The sequence below is a fragment of the Lissotriton helveticus genome, chromosome 7 (genome assembly GCF_964261635.1).
Source record: "Lissotriton helveticus chromosome 7, aLisHel1.1, whole genome shotgun sequence".
Lineage (NCBI taxonomy): Eukaryota > Metazoa > Chordata > Amphibia > Caudata > Salamandridae > Lissotriton > Lissotriton helveticus.
Window position 1 is genome coordinate 223,034,192 of NC_136068.1, and position 20,886 is coordinate 223,055,077.

Consider the following 20,886-nt stretch of genomic DNA (forward strand, 5'->3'; position numbering starts at 1 on the left):
TGTGCCTCATGGGAACAGTCCAGCCCGAACTGACAAGCAATGCCTTCCCTGGACCGGAAACAAGCTTCCCAAGACCGGTTTCTGGCATTGCAGCCGTCTTCAGCCGGGCTTGCTTGAATCTAGTGGCAAAGTCAGCTGGCGCCCCTAGTGGGGTTGCTTGCTTCTTCCATTCAGGTCACGGTCCCGGTCCCTTGCATTACCAAGCCATGCAGCCCCTGAAGGCCTATCACCTCAGACGGGGGCTGACCTATTCTCATTTGATCCCCCTATCAGACAAAGTACGGGACGAAATGAGGTGGTGGCTCACGCACATGGAAGCCTGGAATGGCCATGTGATTTTCGGGTCGTCCCAGATGGTATTATCGAGTCCAACTCAGGGTGGGGTGCCCGCTGCGGGGAGTTTTCCACCGGTGGCGCCTGGTCCACTCAAGAGCAGTCGTTACACATCAACTGCTTAGAGTTGCTGGCGGGCTCCTTTGCGGTACAGTGCTAGACAAAGGACAGAGTGCAGTTGTGTGTCCTACTCAGGATGGCCAATGTTTCAGCGGTCCGTTACATCAATCATCTTGGTGGGACCAGGTCCAGGATGTTAGTGAACCTAGCCAGGGATTTCTGGCATTTTTGCCTCGACAACCAGATTTCGGTTACGGCAGAGTACTTGCCGGGGCGGGAGAACGAGGTGGCCGATTGGCACTCCCGCCATCTTTTGGATGCCAGCATGTGGAAGCTGGCCCCCCAGGTCTTTGCCCGCCTGTCGGGGATAAAGGGTCCGTTCTCGGTGGACCTGTTTGCGTCGAGACTAGATCATCAGCTACCGAGATTTTCAGTTGGCGGCCAGATCCTCTAGCGGAGGCGACAGATGCGTTCCTCCAGTACTGGCAGGGGGAGCAGGGCTATGTCTTTCGCCCATTCTCTATGATCATGAGGGTATCAGCGCTCCTGCGTCACCAACAAGCACAGGTGGTGTTGATCACCCCGCAGTGGAGGTCTCAAGTTTGGTTTCCGGTTCTACTGGAACTTTCTTGGGATATTCCAATCCAACTCCTCCACTCTCCTTACATTCTTCTCAATCTGGATCTCGTTCCTCTTCGACTAGTCCAAGACGTGACATTGAGACTAATGGCCTGGAGGATCTCCTGTGTCGTTGGACACTCCCAAGTTTTTCGGGAAAGGCTGAGGACTTGCTCTCCAAGGCATGGTCAGACAGCACAACAAAGAGATACAGATCAGCCTGGCACCGCTGAAGTCGTTGGTGTTTGTGACGGGGTGTTGATTCCGTGGGAGTGGATGTAGTCCATTTCCTTAATTTTTAAGCGAGTCTGGCAGAAGACGAGCTGGCCTATCGGTCAATTAACATCTTCTGATCCACAATCTCGGCAGGACATGTGATGGTGCAGGGCTCACCTATCGGCGAACACCCCTTGGTGTGCCGTCTCCTTAATGGAATACGCCTCTCACTTCCCCCGGAGCCGCGATATTCTGTTCTGTGGACGTGAACAGAGTCTTAAACCTGTTCCTCTCTTGGCAACCGAACAGGTTCCTCTCCCGTAAAGAGTTAACGGCCAAGTTGGCGATGTTGTTGTGTTTAGTGTCCTGCAGAAGGGTCTCAGATGTCACTGCCTTTGAAATTTCTGCCAGAGTTTCTTCCCCTGAAGGGGTATCCTTCACAGTGAGCAGAAGGACGAAGTTTAACACATGGGTAATTTCAAGCCCAGCTTTTCCTGACTCCCCAAAGCTGTGTGTGGTTCAGTGCCTCCGTGCTTACGAAGAAATGACTGATGAGTCTCGCCCTCCGGACGAAAGACAACTGCTCATTGCGCTACGCAAGCCGTACAAGGCGGTTTCTTCCCCCGACTATCGCCAGATGGGTGCATTGGGTGATGCAGGAGGCTGGTAAAGATACGAAGCAGTTTGGTGCTCATTCAGCAAGGGGTGCAATGGCATCTAAAGCTTTTGCCCGAGGGACACGGTTGGAGGATCTGATGCGTGCGGCCGATTGGTCCTCAGATTCTACCTTTAAGATGTTCTATTTCAAGCCGGTGGTAGAGGTGGCAAGGCTAGTTGTCAACAAGCTTTGAACTGGCATAATCCGAAGCCTCCGGTCCTGCCATAGCAGGGGAATTTGCCTAGCCTAGGTGCCGGTAAGTACCGAGATACAATACATACAGTTAATAAGGGGTCCAAGGGAACGTTTTTTATAGACCAAGGAATATTCTATCCCCAATTTATAATATACCATAACAAAAAAGATACTACTGGTCTAACAAAAAGTAATATAGGTCAAAATAAGAAACTGTAGCATCTAGACCTGTGCTGAGCTGGAAAGGAATCCCATCAGCCCACCAAATGGCAGAACTTCATCATCTGGGAATTGAGAAGGCCGGTATTTGATAGCACAGCTCACCTTGTGTGATCGAGAGCTGTCCTAAATCAAAACCACCAGTGATGGATCAGGCCATGATCGTAAGATTTGTGGTGCTGAAAAACAATTTTTACAGTGATACTAAATATAAGAAAAATCAAAGGTGCAATTTAAAATTGGCTACTATGATAACAAAGGTAACTTTATTAGAAGCTTATCACAGTTTCAAGACTAAAAACAGTGTGTGGATAGTTTGTCAAAATAACAATCGTCAGTTGGTTAGACAAGTCTACATGTTTCAGCCATTATAGGTAACAATAAACCTCTGGCTTTCTTCAGGACCGAAGACTACACTACTGCAAAAACGACGAAAAAACTGTGTGGTGAAAAATAAGTGAATCATAGTGATACATCCTACCATACTTTATGGTTCCATTGTGTAGGACGAATGTTCAGATAATAGATTCTTTCCTAGAGAAATACACAAGAAAAACACTGATAACAGTTCATAACTACAGATTCACATGTATGTGCCGCATACACCCATTAATTTAATTATGTATGAGTAATCAAACAAGGATTTACTTAAATATTTTCAAATAACATACATTTTTGTTGACTCACCCATTATCTCATGGGTGTAATCCTCACCTCTCCTGGCAACTGCTCTGGTGATGAGGCCCCGCTCAGTGAGTGGATAAAAAGTGGCAGAGGACTAAATCAGTATCCCTCCCTCAATTTTCCACTAGCTTAAAGAAGCTAAAAACCTTGATACTTGGTATAATCAAATAGATAACCGCATAATTGAGACTCCTCTTCTAAACGAATGTGCCAGTGACTCCTCCCTTCAAAGTACTGATAGAAAATTGACCTAAATCGCTAGCATTCAGTATGTGTAAAGATGTGACCAAGACATACTGTGATCAATGGTACGTTGTATGTGGTCTGGACTTGGACTCAGAGTTGCAGATAATGCTTGATCACTATTCAAAGTAATTACCTCAATTTTCATAACCCTGCAGGGCGGCGTTCATGATGATCCCAAACGCCTTACTCAAAGAGAGTTGTTAAATGACTTAGTCAGAGGTTTCGAGATTGATGTTGCTAAAGCATCTGCAGCAGTATTGGACCTAACGCTGTATTACCGCCAGGCACACAACATTAATGTACATAGCAACAATACCGCCACGCTGTTTGTAATTCAGTTAATGGAGTGCATTCTGAATGGAAATAAACAACAAATGGAGATACTGGGTCAAAGTCCATACACACAAGTTCACTTATATCTCCAGAAAGGCGCACAAAAATCGTTATGAGTGCCTACCTCAAAAGCAAAAAACAAAGGGTTAGATGGCTACTTGAAAGACCAACACCCTGAAATGTACAGACAAACTGCAGAAGACCCAGGAAACAAGTAGTAATGCCGCCCTACCTGTCCATCGGTACCTCAGGCTATTCCTAAGCCGAAGGGGCGGTAACCAGATGGGCAGGAAGGGCCTTTTTATGCACGTCACTATTAACACGTCACTGTTAACAAGGTGGACAACAGAGGGAACTAATGTAGCAAGGACCGCTAAAGGAAATGCTATGTTATTACTTCCTGTTTAGGTGGCGCATGCGCAAAAGGTGGCGGACCAGGGAGAAAGGAGAAAGTCTACCTGCCTATGCGCTGACAGGAAATACTGTATTTTATCTTTCCTGCCTAATGACACATGCGCATATGGTGGCGGGCCCTAGAGGAAGCTGAAAGGTTAACCGCCGCACATGCGCAAAGATGCGTAGTACATCAAAATAGGTCTAACAATTGAATGGATCAAAATGGATAGAGTAATCTACTGATTACTCAGCACCTGTGTGTCAATCAGTGTGGACCAGACAAACGGCAATGTGTCCATAAAACAATATATTGTTATAACTGAAAGTAACCATACACATCAGACTGTGCGCCAAGTATCTAGTTACGCTATGAGATATAGCAGGACCTCAGCAGAACCGGGGATGGTAATGCCTGCTAACCCGAGTGTCTCACGTCTGAAAAAAATAGCAGTCTTTGAAAAGCAACAAAGTGAGTTACTAATACATAGTCACTAGATTAGTTATTATTTAAAAATTATGGGGTCGGGGGGGGCGTGGCTAGCAGCCTAAGATGGTGGCAGCTTAGAGGGCAAGCTCCGCGGTTGAAGCGGCCTCCAGACATATCCGATCACGAATCCACTACTACATTTCGCCCTGCGGGCTGGGACTGCGGCCCGGGGCCGGGCGGCACGCCCGACAGCAACCAGATTTTAAATCCGATTGCGGGAAGTAAAGTTATCCGCGCCACCCGCACTGGCCTTGGAGGGAGATTGCAGCCGGGGACCTGCCTGGCGTGACGGAGCCGGCGGGAAGTGCTCAGGACTGGGCGTGAGAGAGCCGGAAGTGGGAGCGGACGCCGGAGCACCGGAGACGTGGGGAGCTCGAGACCCGGCGCGGCCACCGGCGCCCTTGGGGCCTGCAAGAGAGTGTCCGGCCGCCACCGACTGCTACCCGGTGAGTGCTGGGAGCGCTCCGGTCCTCCGCATTGCGGCGACGGGACCTGATCCGGGCCCGCGACCGCCATCTTGACTCCTGGCCACCAGAGGGACCGGGGCCCGGCCTTGCACTGCTATAAAGCCTGCTACGCTGAGATCAGCTGAGACCGACACCCGCACTGCGGCAGGATTGTCACAGGAGGCTTCTGGGGGTGAGACGCGGGGGCAGCCACTGACGCGCTGGTAGCGCGACCGCATCCTGAAGAAAACGCGCAACCTGCGTCTCGGCTCAGCTCAGCCTGGACGCACGCACCCCATCCACGGTGCTCTGGGTCCTCGCTTCGTCTGCTGGGGAGTGACGCAGCTGAGCCCCCGCCGCTGCGGGGGCAGATCCTGACCCGCTGTGGGCGCCATAGTGTACCCTGTGCCCTTCAGACCAGCAGGCGCCCCCCGGAGTGTGGCCGCGCCATACCAGGTGAGGGCCTGGGGACATCGAGATCTGCACCTCATTTGCGCCCCTGGGGACTTGGTACTCACGCACCGCCCTGACCACTGGATATTTCTTCTCCTTCGGTGAAGAGGGCCGCCTGGATCGCCGAATCACGCAGCGAACCGACCTCACCCGCTGATCTAGTCGGCGGACCAAGAGGCGAGGGCGACGACAATTGATCCCCCGATCCAACCGCTTTCGGGGACTGCTGCTACCGGAGCTCCTTTTGAAGAGTCTTGGCTCCCTCGCAACCCTGCGCATAACACTCACTGCGGCACAAGCACATCTGTCATGGCGGGCAAAGGACCGAAGGGTGGCAATGCACAGACACGACTTGAGAGGTACGCATTCGACAAAGCATCCACCTCCCCACCAGACGCTAAAACGCAGGCAAGCAAGTCGGCCGACCCAGCGGGGGGGAAAAAAGCAACCCTTGATGACGTTATGCGGGCCCTGACGCAAGTTCAGGCTACAGTGGGTTCGATCTCGACGGAAATAACACTGATTAGAGCCGACTTCCACAAGATGTCGGAAAAAGTTTCCTCGATGGAGGTGGTGACCAAATCCTTGGTGGAGGACGTCTCGGAGCTCCAGATTAGTGTTGAACGGATCTCCAACGAAAACAAGGACCTACGTGCAAAGCTGGACGAGCAGGAGGGACGCTCGAGGCGAAACAACATCCGAATTATTGGGGTTCCGGAGTCGGAGGACACGAGAGTGATGGACCTCTATGTGGAACAACTGATCGAACAGGAACTCAAACCCAAGGGACTATCCGCCTTCTTTTCAGTGGAGAGGGCGCATCGGGTCCCGGGGGGACGTCCGAAACAAGGAGTGGCGCCGCGGCCAATCGTTGCATGACTCTTCAATTTTAGGGACCGCGATGCGATCTTACAAGCAGCAAGGACTTCTCCCCCAGTCAGGGTTCAAAATTCCACCATTGCGTTTTTCCCGGACTACACGGCGGAGGTCGCACGTAGGAGGAGAACATTCTTTGAAGTCAAAAAGGAACTGAGGGCGAGAGAACTTCCCTATGCCATGCTCTTTCCAGCCAAGTTGAGAGTAGTGGCTGACAACAGAACGTGGTTCTTCGACACTCCGGAGGCTGCACACGACTGGCTGGAAGGATGGAGACAAGCAGGTCTACCCCGCCGCTCCACGCGACCGAATAAACACCGTACAAATGGATCCCGATCAGGTCCCCACGTGCCCGGAGGGGACGTGGATCCGCATTCCCCGCTGAGTGAAGCCCAAGAACCTGAGAACAACGACGACCAATGACTTCCCAGGCTCACTAGACTAGATTGAAGGTAACGCTGGCCGGGCGGGCCGTCCAGGACGCCGGGCGGAGGTCCTCCGTGGACATGAAGGGAGGCCGCCGACTCCGGAGAGTCCCTCACCCCGACGAGCAAGTACTATGTTTGGGGTTTGGATCAGGCACTCTGCTAAGTTGGGGGGGCGGGCAGTTCGGGGTCCGTCTAGCAGGTGGGCAGGGAGGGGGGAAGTTGGGAAGGGGGGATGTTTGTTTGTTTTGGTTGGTGTTACAGGTGTAGATTGGCAACACGAGGCACACACACTTAGTAGGATGGGCTCATGTCGAGAGATTAGCTCGCACTTTCTATGTTACACAGATTTTCTCAACCACAGGAGCAATGGCTTGCAATTCACGGAATGAAGTAGAAAGGGGGGACCTGGGGTCAGGGAGAATGACACCTCTGCAACTAATGTCCTGGAATGTGAGGGGGCTGGGGGACAAGGTCAAGCGAGGTCTGGTGCTACACAGTATTAAGAGGTTCAACCCGGCCCTGGTCCTATTGCAGGAGACGCACCTCACAGGCACAGCCACACGCGCCTTAGACAGGAAAGTCTACAGTATGATCGTCCATTCAGAATTCACGAGGGGGTCCCGTGGGACAGGAATACTGATGCACCGGTCCTCCAGATTTATACTTCAATCCACGAAGCTAGACACGCAGGGGCGCTTCGCAGCAGCACTCGGGCAGTGGGAGGGGAGACAGCTGAATATTGTTTCGGTGTATATTCCACCGGCGCTACACACGATAGCTCTCCCAGATTTGGGAAAATTCCTATTGGAACTCCCGGAAGGAGACCTTCTTGTAGGGGGGGACTTCAATGCAGTGGTACACAATACACTAGATAGGTTCCCGATTCGAACACGGGCTGCAGGGCTCTCCCGGCTCAATGACTTCCTAGAAGCGCAAGGCCTGATAGACCTTTGGAGGCGCCTGCACCCGACTGACCAACACTACACCTACCACTCGGCGGTCCACGACAGCCTGTCGCGGATCGACTACTTCCTTGCACCGGGACACGGGAGGTTCACTGTCGATGACGTTCAGATTAAACCCAGGGGGGTCTCGGACCATTCCCCGCTGACGTTGACCCTCTCCAACCCAGAACGGTCCCGAGGGCGCATATACCCGATATTCCCGGGATACCTTAGGGTCCCACAGGTGACCAAAACTCTTAAAACAGCGACAAGGTGTTACCTCACGGAGAATAGTGGCTCGGTCTCTTCCCCGTCGGTTCTCTGGGAGGCTTATAAAACGGTCCTCCGAGGCCAAGCCATCTCCGCTATTACGAGCTATAAGCGCTCTCAGACAGAAGAACTAATAGATCTAGAGGACAGACTCGCCAGGGCGCATGAGGCTCACATGGCTGACCCGACCGGAGATACACTCCACACACTACGGCTGTGTCAACAGAGTAATACTGATCTTCTACGCCGTAGAGTGGTCGAAAGCATGACTGCCTCTGAAACTAGGGTATACGATGTAGGAGATAAGGCGAGTAAACTCCTGGCCTGGCTGGCGAAAAAACATGAGGGACAGAGGACCATCTTACAACTGAGGGACTCTGCTGGGGCAATGCACACTCGCCCTGCCCAGATAGTCGAACTCTTAGCTGATCACTTCCAGGCGGTGTATACCCCTGACATAGAGGTTTCCCGGGAAATGGCGGAAGGGGCACTCACGGGGGTGCCCACCCGCACCCTGACACAGGACGGGGTTGATGACCTAGAATCAGACTTAACGACTGAGGAGGTACAATCGGCTATCGCAGCACTGCATCCGGGGAAAGCCATGGGCCCCAACGGAATCCCGATTGAATGGTACAAGATCATGTCAGAAACGCTCGCAACACCGCTACTCAATATGTACCTAGACAGCTTAGAGCAAGGACGCCTGCCTCCGGATCAATACATGGCCACCATTGTGGCAATCCCGAAACCTGGTAAGCCCCCTGAGGACTGCGGCTCTTATCGGCCGATTTCCCTCCTCAATGCCGAAAGCAAAATTCTAGCGAAATTACTAGCCAACAGACTGTTGCCTCACCGTAGTCATCTCATTCATCCAGACCAATCGGGATTCATGCCGCACAGGAGCACGGCGCTGAATCTCAGATGCCTGCATGGTGTTATGGCGAGAGCTCCGTTGTTGACAACCGATGCAGCGATCCTCTCATTGGACGCTACTATGGCGTTCGATTTGGTAGAGTGGAGGTACCTCTTTGCAGTCCTGCACCATATGGGCTTCGGCCCGAAATTTATAGGGTGGATCAAGCTACTGTACACATCCCCTATGGCACGAGTGACTGCGAACGGACACGTCTCGAGAGTCATCTCATTAGCAAGGGGCACGAGACAAGGCTGCCCGCTCTCGCCGCTACTGTTTGCTCTGGTATTAGAGCCGTTGGCAACTATCATTAGGACTACGCCACTACTCCGGGGCATTGACTGGGGGGATGGCTGGGAGGACAGAGTGTCCTTATATGCCGATGATATGCTAATTTACCTAACGAACCCGGCAGAGGGGATTCCAATATTATTGGCACTGTGTGAGCGGCAGGGTGTGGCCTCAGGCTACAAGATTAACTGGATGAAATCGGTGCTCTTCATGCTGCATGGGACCCCGCCGCGTCTGGAGGAGAATTGCCCCTTGGTGTTAGAGGCTGTTTCCTTTCGATATTTAGGGGTTCGGATCGCGCGAGATCCTGTGACCTTTCAAGATTTGAATCTGAGACCGCTGCTCGACAGATTGAAAGCGGACGTGCGCCACTGGATGGCGCTCCCGCTGACACTATTGGGCAGAGCGGCGCTTTTCAAAATGATGGCGCTGCCCCGGTTCCTCTATGTTTTAGAAAGCTCGCCGGTGATAGTACCGCCTTCCTTTTTCAAACAGATAGCGGGGCAATTGTCGGGACTGTTGTGGGGAGGCAGACCGGCGAGGGTAGCACAGGTAAAACTGATTATAGATTGGTACAGTGGGGGAATTGCGCTCCCAAACCTGGAATTGTACTACTGGGCGGCACACCTTAAGGTGATCAACCAGTGGCTGCATGCACCGCAGGACGACCCGGCATACTTAGCGGATAGACGGCAGCTTGGCACTAATACACTTCTGGCCCCGCTTTACAACAAAGGACTTATGACAAAACTGATCGGCCCGACTAAACACACCGTCACGTTGTGGCACAGAGCTCAATCCCGTCTGAAATGGGGGGGGGGGTGATTACACAGCTCACACCACTATGGGACACTAGATCGCTTGGTAACCTGAGGCGTAGTAAAGGATTTGACCACTGGGACACGATAGGGATTTCCACGGTGGGTGATCTCTGGACTAATGAGGGGGTGGTGCCGTTTGACACGCTGCGAGAACAGTATGAGCTGAACACCACTGAGACATATCAATACATACAGATTAGACATGCTTTACTGGGAGCACTGACACCGGGTACTCAGGTCCCGGCTTCGGCCCCTTTGGAAGATAGGCTGCTCACTGATTACATGGAAACCAGCGCTACATCCTTAACGTATCGCAAATTGGTGAATAACCTGCCTGACCCATTACAGAAATTGAAAGGCAAATGGGAGGAGGATGTTGGAGACCTGGATGAGGCAGATTGGAATGCCGCAATGGCATCGCCTAAAGAAGCGGGAATCTCAGCAAGATTCCGCTTGGTACAATTCAAGATATTACACCGAGTGTACTACACACGCACCACCCTACACAAAGTCCAAAGGGCAGATCACCCGTATTGTTTGCGAAATTGTGGGGAGGAGGGCACGCTGTTCCATACCCTTTGGTCCTGTCCGAACATAATCGACTACTGGAAGCGAGTGGCACGCACAGTCGCCCAAACACTACAGCTCTCCTACACTCCCGACCCTAGAATTTGTTTGTTAAATGTATGGGGCCCGACCGACCTTACACCACACGGGCGGAAATGGGTGGTTATTGGGATGCTGCTAGCGAAACGGGATATAGCACAAAGGTGGGGGGCATCAGAGTTACCGACTTTGGCACAGTGGTGCAGGAATATGGATTTGCTCATGATGGTGGAGCGGGCGGTCTATCAACAGCGAGCCAATCCTCGTAAATGGAACAAAATATGGCTGCCATGGAACACTTACAGGGGGGAACCTTGTGAACCACTACCGGAAGAAGAAGAAGTGGACAGTTCAGAGGGGGAGGATGAGGTAGAATAGCAATGGGACTGCGGGTGGGAGGGGGTGGCGCGGGAGCGGGCTGCTTAGGTCCTCCATTGCCCGTCAGACGTAGCCGATGGTACGACTACCTGTGGATGGTGAAATCTGGCCAGCTGGCCTGACATAACTAGAATAGATACTGTACAATTAACATGCTTCTGTAAGCCCAATCTGTACACCTGAATGTTGTTCTTGGTTCAATATTACAAAAATATGAAAATGTTGCGCTTCAACTTGATTTTGGCGGAATGTTGACGCCACGTCTCTTGCGACGTACACTGCTACATATGTTTACTTGCTGCAACAATAAAATTATATATAAAAAATAAAAAAATAAAAAATTATGGGGTCGATTATGATTGCGGTTTTTCCGCATCCTCCGGGCCGGCGGAAGCCACCGCCGGCCCGGAGGATGCGGAAAAACGCTGCGGAGCCTCCAAAGACCCACAGCCAAATTAGGATGGCTGGTGGGTCTGGAATTCCGTCCGCAGCTTTTCCGCCGCGGTCGCCTTCCGACCGCGGCGGAAAAGCTCTAACATGGCTGGCGGTGTCTATCAGACACCGCCAGCCATATTAGGATGGTGGTGAATACATGCTTTTCCGCGGCGCCTTTTCCGCCGTGGAAAAGCATACGGACTTTCACTTTGGGGGCCCGTTGCGGGCCCCCTGGGTGAAAGGGGGGTGGGGGGTGCACAATGGGGGGTACCTATGGTACCCCCCTGCATTTGCATGCACAAAGCAGCAGGCACTGCGCAGTGCCTGCTGCTTTGTGCATGCAAATGCGATGCATGCATTTTTAACATTGCGGTGGGTGCAGCTTGAAGCTGCATCCGCCGAAATGTTAAATATAGAGGATGTGACCGCCACCCTGGCGGTCACATCCTAATCTGCTCGGAGGGAACGCCGCAGCCCATGCGGACGTTCCCTCCTCCTCAGGGGTCGCGGACGGACTCAAGTCCGTCCGCGATCCTAATCGGACCCTAAGTATGTGACCCAGAGACAAAAATACCGCTGTACACGGTTTGCTGGTGATATAATATAGCGGTCTTTGAAAAAGCAACAAAGTGAGTTACTAATACAGAGTCACTGGATTAGTTCAACACATACAAAAATACCTATTTAAAAATTATGTATGTGACCCAGAGACAGAAAACAACGCTGTACACGGTTCGCTGGTAATGTAATACATGTTGTTTAGACGTAACCACCAGAGACATGGCATAATATCCATCGTACGCCCAGGCCAAGGTGTAATGTAGCCCGACAGACATAACATGTTGTCCATCACATGCCAGGGCCACTATGTTAAATGTTGAACAGCCAGGTGCATGTGCTACAGCTGTGTTGTAATCTACTCGACCATCTATGCCTTGAACAGCCGGCCTCACGGTAGAAGAGTGAAAGTGTGTACACTGGGAACCAGACAATAGATATGCTAGACATACCGCAAGAAGCAAAAGCAAGCTATTGGTCATGTGTAGCCATATCATGACCCACGGAATGTCATCATTCAAACCTTCAGTATCACACCTAAGCTTGAAAATCCATTTTTGTTCCTTCAGAAAAAGATATCGTGTGACATCACTGATATGCAGCGGAACAAATGGTTGTTCCAAAATAACCCATTTCATCTCTTCTGCCTTATGTTTCATGCTCAGAAAGTGACTAGTCAGGCGTGTCGCTTGTTTATTACACCTAATAGTGCTCTTATGCTCGTTAATTCTCAGTTTGACCTTTCTGGTCGTCATGCCCATATACTTCATGGAACATGGGCATGTGATCATGTAAATGACCTTTTCACTATTGCAATTAGTATGCTTTCCACAGCGCCGGGACACCCCCGTTGAGGGTAGCCGTGCGCTCTACAAGTCTCATAAATAAATAATAAATAAATTCTGAGGAGCTATGGCCTACTCGTCCCTATGTCCACTGAAGAGGTTTTCTGTGTCTGAGGGCATGCCGTGCAGGAGCCGCATGGATAATGCCCTTGGACCTCAGGGAGGTTCCACAGAGTATTTGTTGGCTCCTGAGTTTGATGTCTCGGTCTGGTATGAACTAGACTGTCCCGTAAATTCATCCCCCTTTTGAAGGAAAAGAGTGGTGTCGGAATGGTTTCTCCAGCCACATTAAGAATTCTCCAATTTCTGCAAACAGACTTTTGGACCTGATGGGACAGAGTACTAAAGGTGGTTACAAAAGTAAGTCTGCCCAACTGTGGTTTCTCTACTGGTGGTTCCAGAAGGGCGTCACAATCATTATGTGAGGCTCTTTTCAGAGCTCTACCCACCAGGCGTTTAGGGTAATCTCGTCTGAGTTTGGTCGACAAATCTCTGGCATATGTGGCAAAGTCCTATATGTCCGTGCAATTACGGCGGACCCGTAAAAGTTGTCCAACCGGAAGATTTTCTCTAAGTGATTTTGGACGATGGCTATTAAAGGTCAGTAATGAATTCCTTGCCATTGGTTTCCTATACAGTTTGCTGCCCAACCTGCCAGCTGTCGGGAAAATCAGGATGTCCAGAAAGGGGAGTTCAGATTGGCTGTACTCGACTGTGAACTTCAAATATTTGTTCTTGGTATTAAGCCAGGTCTGAAAGTCAAGTATGGCTTCGGCATCGCCACGCCAGATGACAAGAATGTCATCTATATATCTTTTCCACAGCTACACATGATGGAAAAATGGGTTGCTGTGGTTAAGAACGCAATCTTTCTCAAAAAGATGAACATAGTGATTGGCTAAACTAGGCGCGAAGACGCTGCGCATCGAGGTCCCCGAAGTTTGCAGAAAGATGGTCTCCTCGAATTTGAAAAAGTTTTTGGTCATCGCTATCCTGGTGCATTGTATTATAAAGCTCACTGGTGTAATGCTATCCAGGTTGCTAACCTCTAGCAGACTCCTAACTGCTTCAAGAGTTTCCTCCTGAGGGGTACAGGTGTATAATGATTCAACATCAAAACTGACCAAGTAGTCAGTCTCGATTTTGAACTCAACCTCAGGAAGCAGCCTAAGGACATCTTTAGTGTCCTGTAGGTATGTAGGCATGGTTTTTACAAGAGGCCTAAGGAACAAGTCCACAAATGTTGATAAAGGTTCTAATAAAGAACCAATGCCAGAGATTATTGGGCGATCAGGAGGAGGTCTTTGTGTTTTGTGAATCTTGGGCAAGACGTAGAAGTATGGTATCACCGGATGTGAAGTAATGAGAAACTGGGCTTCTCAAGCAGTGATCCACCCTTCTACGCTTGCCTCCTCAACCAAATGACCAATCTCAATTATCAACCTAGCTGTAGGATCGGTAGTCAAAGGAGCAGTCTCAGACACTTTGCACGGTAGGTGTCAGTGTCTAAAATGACATTGGCTCCCCCTTTGTCGGCGGGTTTGATGGTAATGGTGCTATCTTTCGACAAAGTCTCAGCAGCCAGTCTCTCTTTGGCTGACAGATTTTGAAATGTCTGATGTCTAAGTGCACACAGGTCATAACATCATGAGCCACTGCCTTTCAAAAGCACCTACTTCAGGAGGCACTTGATGAATGAGGGGGGTAAAGGTGGAGGGTCTGTTCAAGCCGGTGTTGTGGTCCAACTCCATCACCTTTCCCTCTTTCTCCTTGTTTGCAAAAAAGAAATGAAGCCGTACCTTCCGAAAAACATTTTCGAGCTCGCAGCGTAACTGAAAGGGGTCCCCGTTGTTCGTGGGGAAAAACCCCAAACCTTTATTAAGAACCCGTCGTTCAACCTCAGTGAGGGTACGAGAACTCAGATTTACTATGAGGTCTTCCCGTCCGAGCTCGCCCCTGCTTGTTGTTGCTGTTGTTGCTGTCCTCGCCTTCTCCGTGTGTTCGGGAACGTTGGTTCGTCCTCCCAATGTACCTGGGACTGACCTCTTCTCCTGCCTCTGTTCCGTCCACGGCCTTGCCCTAAAAAAGCCTGGCTGAGAAAGAACTGTGGCTGTGGTTGAAAGTGTGGCATGGGATGTGAAAACTGTGGTTGATGATATACCCATGGTGTTGGAGGCCACCAAGGACCTTATTGGTAATAGTTCCAATTCTATTAAGTACTCGGAGGCACGGATTATCCCTTCCAATGACTTCAGTGAAGTTGACCCTCCCCATATTGCTGTAAGTACTCTATTCATGGGGATTGTATATCCTGGTGAATGGTTGCTATGGCTTACAGTTGTTGTGCCTAGTGCTGTGTGACACTATTTTTCCAGCTCAGCCTCTGACACTGCCTCTTTTGCAGGAAATGATGGTTCCAAGCAAGATGCGTGAAAATCCGACACAAGATGCATCGCGCGAAGAAAGAGAGATGAGGAATCACTGAGGAAGGACTATCAGGGCTGGCTGGGGTGCTGTCAGAGAAGAAGGACTCATGCTGATGGACTTTCTTTCCTCTTCCCTAGTGTTCATGGGAAATGTGTTTTTTTGTTTGTTGTTATAAGCTGCTGTAAAATAAAAGTGGAGAAAGAAGGCATAATCCTTGCCTCAGAGGCCTTAATAGAATCGGAACTTACTGCCACATAGGTGTGGTATCCTCCTGCATGACAGAGTAGAATGCATGGGTTATCGTTACCATGCATGACATAGTAGAATGCATGACACAGTAGAATATTGGGGGGTCATTGTGTTGTGATCTGAACTGTAACAGTTGGAGCTGATCTGGAAGGCAGGATGGATGGGATCTTCAATGGAGAATAAACCTACCTTCAAACCTACTTTGATGTGAGCCTGCATCTTTTTAAATTCTACACTGGTGTAGTCTGCAGTCTCATTTTCTACTCCAAGAAGAGCCTAACACATTTTCAAGTTCAAGTTCAAGTTCAAGAATTTGTATAGCGCACTACTCACCCAGAGGGTCTCAAGGCGCTTGGGGAGGGGGTTCATTATTTATCGAATAGCCAGGTTTTAAGTTCTTTCCTGAAGGAGATGTGGTTCTGAGTGAGGCGGAGGTGAGTGGGGAGTGAGTTCCAGGCCTTGGCCGCTAAGTAGGAGAAGGATCTACCTCCCATGGTGGACCTTTGGATACGCGGGACTTTGGCGAGGCCTTGATTGGAGGATCTTAGTTGGTGGGTGGGTGTATAGAAGGATAGTCTAGTGTTGAGGCATTCGGGTCCTAGTTTGTAGAGGGCCTTGTGTGCGTGGGTGAGGAGACGGAATGTTATTCTCTTGTTGACGGGAAGCCAGTGGAGGTCTTTCAGGTGGCCGGTAATGTGATCTTGGCAGGGGATGTCTAAAATGAGTCTCGCCGATGCGTTTTGGATGCGTTGGAGTTTTTTCTGTAGTTTGGCTGTAATTCCGGCATAGAGGGTGTTTCCGTAGTCTAGTCGACTCGTAACCAGTGCGTGGGTGACAGTCTTTCTTGTCTCGGTGGGGATCCAATGGAAGATTTTTTTGAGCATACGGAGTACGTTGAAGCAGGAGGATGAGACGGCGTTGACTTGTCTGGTCATCGAGAGGGAGGAGTCTAGGATGAAGCCTAGGTTACATGCGTGGTCTGTGGGTATGGGAGCGGAGCCCAGATCCGAAGGCCACCATGAGTCGTCCCAGGCAGAGGGGGATGATCCTAGAATGAGCACTTCCGTTTTGTCTGAATTAAGTTTTAGGCGGCTGTTTTTCATCCATATGGCTACTTCTTTCATGCCTTCGTGGAGATTGGTTTTGGCGGTGTTGGGGTCTTTGGTGAGGGAAAGGATCAGCTGGGTGTCGTCAGCGTAGGAGATGATGTTGAGGTTGTGTTGGCGCGCGATGGAAGCGAGTGGACTCATGTAAACGTTGAAGAGGGTGGGACTAAGTGATGATCCTTGTGCTACCCCGCAGATGACTTCGTTGGCCTCTGATTTGAATGGGGGGAGGCGGACTCTCTGGGTTCTTCTGGCAAGGAACGAGATGATCCAGTCCAAGGCTTTACCTTTTATGCCGATGTTGCTGAGGCGTTGTATGAGGGTGCTGTGACAGACAGTGTCGAAGGCGGCGGAGAGGTTGAGTAGAATGAGGGCCACTGTTTCTCCGTTATCCAGTAGTGTTTGGATGTCATCTGTTGCTGCGATGAGGGCGGTTTCGGTGCTGTGTTTGGCTCGAAAGCCGGATTGTGATGGATCGAGGGAGTTGTTGGATTCCAGGAAGGTGGCGAGTTGGCTATTGATGGCTTTCTCAATGACTTTGGCCGGGAATGGGAGGAGGGATATGGGGCGGTAGTTTTTAAGTTCAGCGGGGTCTGCTGTGGGTTTCTTCAGGAGGGCGCTGACTTCGGCATGTTTCCAACTTTCTGGGAAGGTAGAAGAGTTGAAGGAGCAGTTGATGACATCCCGGAGATGGGGTGCGATGATGGAGTCTGCTTTGTTGTAGATGTGGTGGGGACATGGGTCAGTTGGCGAGCCAGAGTGGATGGAATTCATTAGGCGGATGGTGTCTTCAGTGGTGATTGGGTTCCAGGCGTTGAGGTAGTTGGAGGGCGGTTTAGGTTCTGAGGGCGGTGGAGAGGATTGTTCGTTGGAACTGTTTTCGAAGCTGTTATGTATGTCGGCGATTTTGTTGTAGAAGAAGGAGGATAACGAGTCGCCGAGGTCTTGGGAGGGAGTGATGTCGTTTGAGGCTGTGGTGGGGTTGGTGAATTCCTTGACGATGTTGAATAGCTCCTTTCTGTTATGGGCGTTGTTGTCGAGTCGATTCTTGAATGCTGATTTCTTGGTGGATCGAATCAGCTGGTGGTGTTTGCGGGTGGCTGCCTTGATGGTGGTCATGTTGTCGGTGGTTGGGTTTTTTCTCCATGTTTTCTCGAGAGTACGGCATAGCTTCTTGGATTTCTTGAGGTCATCGTTGAACGAGGGGGCCTTTTTGCTGTCTTGTTTGGTGTGATGGTTTTTCAAGGGTGCTAATTCGTCAGCGCTGTGAGTGATCCATTGTTTGAATTTGATGGCAGCTTGGTTTGGGTCCAGTGAGAGGGCGGGTGGGTTCTGGTTGAGCGATGTGAGGAGTTGGTCGGTGGTGATTTTGTTCCATTTTCTTCGGGGAATAGGTTGTGGGGGGTTGTGGGTCGAGGTGGTTGTGTAGCTGAAGTGAACACAACTGTGGTCCGTCCAGTTGAGAGCTGTGGTGTGATCGAAGGAGATGTGTTTGCTGGAGGTGAAAATTGGGTCGAGCGTATGTCCGGCTACATGGGTGGGGGTGTCAACAAGTTGTTTGAGGCCGAGATTAGCCAGGTTGTCGAGAAGGGTGGTGGTGTTGCTGTCGTTTTTCTTTTCCAGGTGGAAGTTGAGGTCTCCTAGTAGAATGTAGTTCTCGGAGGCGAGGGCATGTGGACTGATGAAGTCAGTGATGTCTTCGCTGAATTGTTTACGTGTTCCTGGTGGTCTGTAGATGAGGGTGCCTCTAAGTGTGGTTCTGGGGTCGGTGTGGATCTGAAAGGGGAGGTGTTCGGCGGTTGTGAGGTTATCGTCGGAGCTGGTCATGATTTTGATGGTGATCTTATGGACAATGGCGATGCCTCCTCCTGTTTGGACGGTGCGGTCTTTCCGGATGATCTTGTAGTTGTCGGGGATGGCAATGGCGATGTCGGGTGTTGATGATGCGTTCATCCATGTTTCAGTAAGGAAGGCGATGTCCGGTGATGTAGTGTTGAGTAGAACCCAGAGTTCGGTGGCGTGTCTGTGGACAGAGCGGGTGTTCAGCAGGATGCACTTCAGGTGGTTAGAGTCGGGGTTGTGTTTGGGGTTAGTGGGTGTGGTGTGGGTCTTACCGCAGGAAAATTTGCAGGAGCGACAGGCGAAGGGGCCGTGGGTACGTCCCGGGGCAGCTTCGTAGCATTGTGGTGTGTGTCCGTGGTTAAGGGCGAGGAGAGTTGCGGCGTCATACGTGAAGCGAGTGGGCAGGGTAAGGCGGGGACCAGGGGGTCTGGCGCTGGGCGCGGTCCAGGCGTGGACGGGCATAGACGGGCTTACCTTTGGCGCACCTTCGGCGCGCATGGGGCACGACCGCTGCGCGTGGACGCTGCGCGCAAAGGCCTCTGTCATAAAAGGAGAGTGGAAGGGGCGGAGCGTGGGAGGGGCCGCTGGGAGGCGGGAGCGGGGGGATGGGCTGGAGGCACAACACAAAATGGCAGCAGACAACAACAACAGGCAAATAGGACGAGATTGGGGCACGATGCGCAATGAGCGCTACAGCAGCTGGGCAGGTACAAATATAAGCAGGCAAATAAATTCAAAGTCACTGCGAGCAAGCACAGGGTCGATTTTGGCAGCGGTGCTAGCGCTACGGTACCAAGAGGCACTAATTAAGCAGGCAAAAGAATTCTGAAAGCGCTACAATATCAGAGGCACAAATTAAGCAGGCTATTAAATTCAGAGTCAGTGCGAGCAAAGCACAGGGACGATTTTGGCAGCAGTGCAAGCGCTACGATACCAAGAGGCAGGGAGGCAGGGAGGCAGGGAGGAGCGACCGCGTCTGCAGGAGTCAGGCTGGTCACAGGGCTTCTCCGGACGGGACGTTCCTGGTCGCCAGTGGGTGGGAGGGGCCGCTGGGAGGCGGGAGCGGGGGGGATGGGCTGGAGGCACAACACAAAATGGCAGCAGACAACAACAACAGGCAAATAGGACGAGATTGGGGCACGATGCGCAATGAGCGCTGCAGCAGCTGGGCAGGTACAAATATAAGGAGGCAAATAAATTCAAAGTCACTGCGAGCAAGCACAGGGTCGATTTTGGCAGCAGTGCTAGCGCTACGGTACCAAGAGGCACTAATTAAGCAAGCAAAAGAATTCTGAAAGCGCTACGATATCAGAGGCACAAATTAAGCAGGCTAATAAATTCAGAGTCAGTGCGAGCAAAGCACAGGGACGATTTTGGCAGCAGTGCAAGCGCTACGATACCAAGAGGCAGGGAGGCAGGGAGGAGCGACCGCGTCTGCAGGAGTCAGGCTGGTCACACCATTTTCAACTTCATGTCTGTGGTGAGACTCTCTACTTTACATTTCGTGGTTAATTTCTTTGACCCTTGATATTTGTGTGTTTCCACTTTAATTTTAATGCCCAGCTTAAAGCACCTCCACCATTCACCGTATTTTTTAACTATTTTGGAGTGTGGATTTGTAGAGTCGGCGCTCTAGTTGATGCAACCACGTGATGACGTGGCACGCCTGCGGCCATGAGGGAATGCGCGCGCAGCTTAGGTAAAAAGAGCGCGAGTGTCGGAGCCGGCTAGAACCGCGGCTCGGCGCTCTCTGATGTTCAAATAGAGAATAAAGGCTCAAAACATACCTCGGTTCCTGTCATCATTTCAGGAGTGATAGACAACTTCACAATGGCGACGAGGAGGTGATGGAAAAACAAAAACAAAGAAAAAAAAACGAGGAAAATAAAACGGACCACAGGCAATATCGACCACTGAGCCCTGGGGCAAGAACACTTCACTAACACCACGACGTGCTCGCCAAAACCCCTCTATTACTGGACAGGGACATCAGAGAGCATGGCAGAGCCCGCCCACTTGCAAAGGAGCCACATAGCCACCACAGAAAGTGAGAGGGCCGAAAGGAGGGGGCAAGACAGCGCAGAACCCCACTGACCCCACACCCCAAGGGCTGGAGAGCTGGCGACTCCGGGTAAAGGCGAAGGGGAAGACAACAAGAGCCCCCAGAGACAACCAAAGAAACAGGAAGAAGACGACTCGCTAGGCAGCCCCAAGAACCACAGTGGGACTGGCCCCCCAGAAAAGTGCGAGAGAATGTGTGCCCAGACATCTTCAGCCATGGCACCGGTGCCATTCCTACCCAAACCAGGGGAACCCCTCATGCGGTGGGAAGATTGGAGAGAATATATAGACAACTTTATAGAAGTACTGGAGGATGAAAACGAGGAGAAATTCACAAGCCAGAAGAAGAGACGTATACTACTACTTAACCTAGGCCCAGAGGGACTCAGGGTCTTCAAGAACTTAGTACCCAAGCAACGGGCAAGCACGGACGACGACGTCTACGCCCATGCCATCGAGGAATTAAACGAACACTTCCGCCCAGCGGTC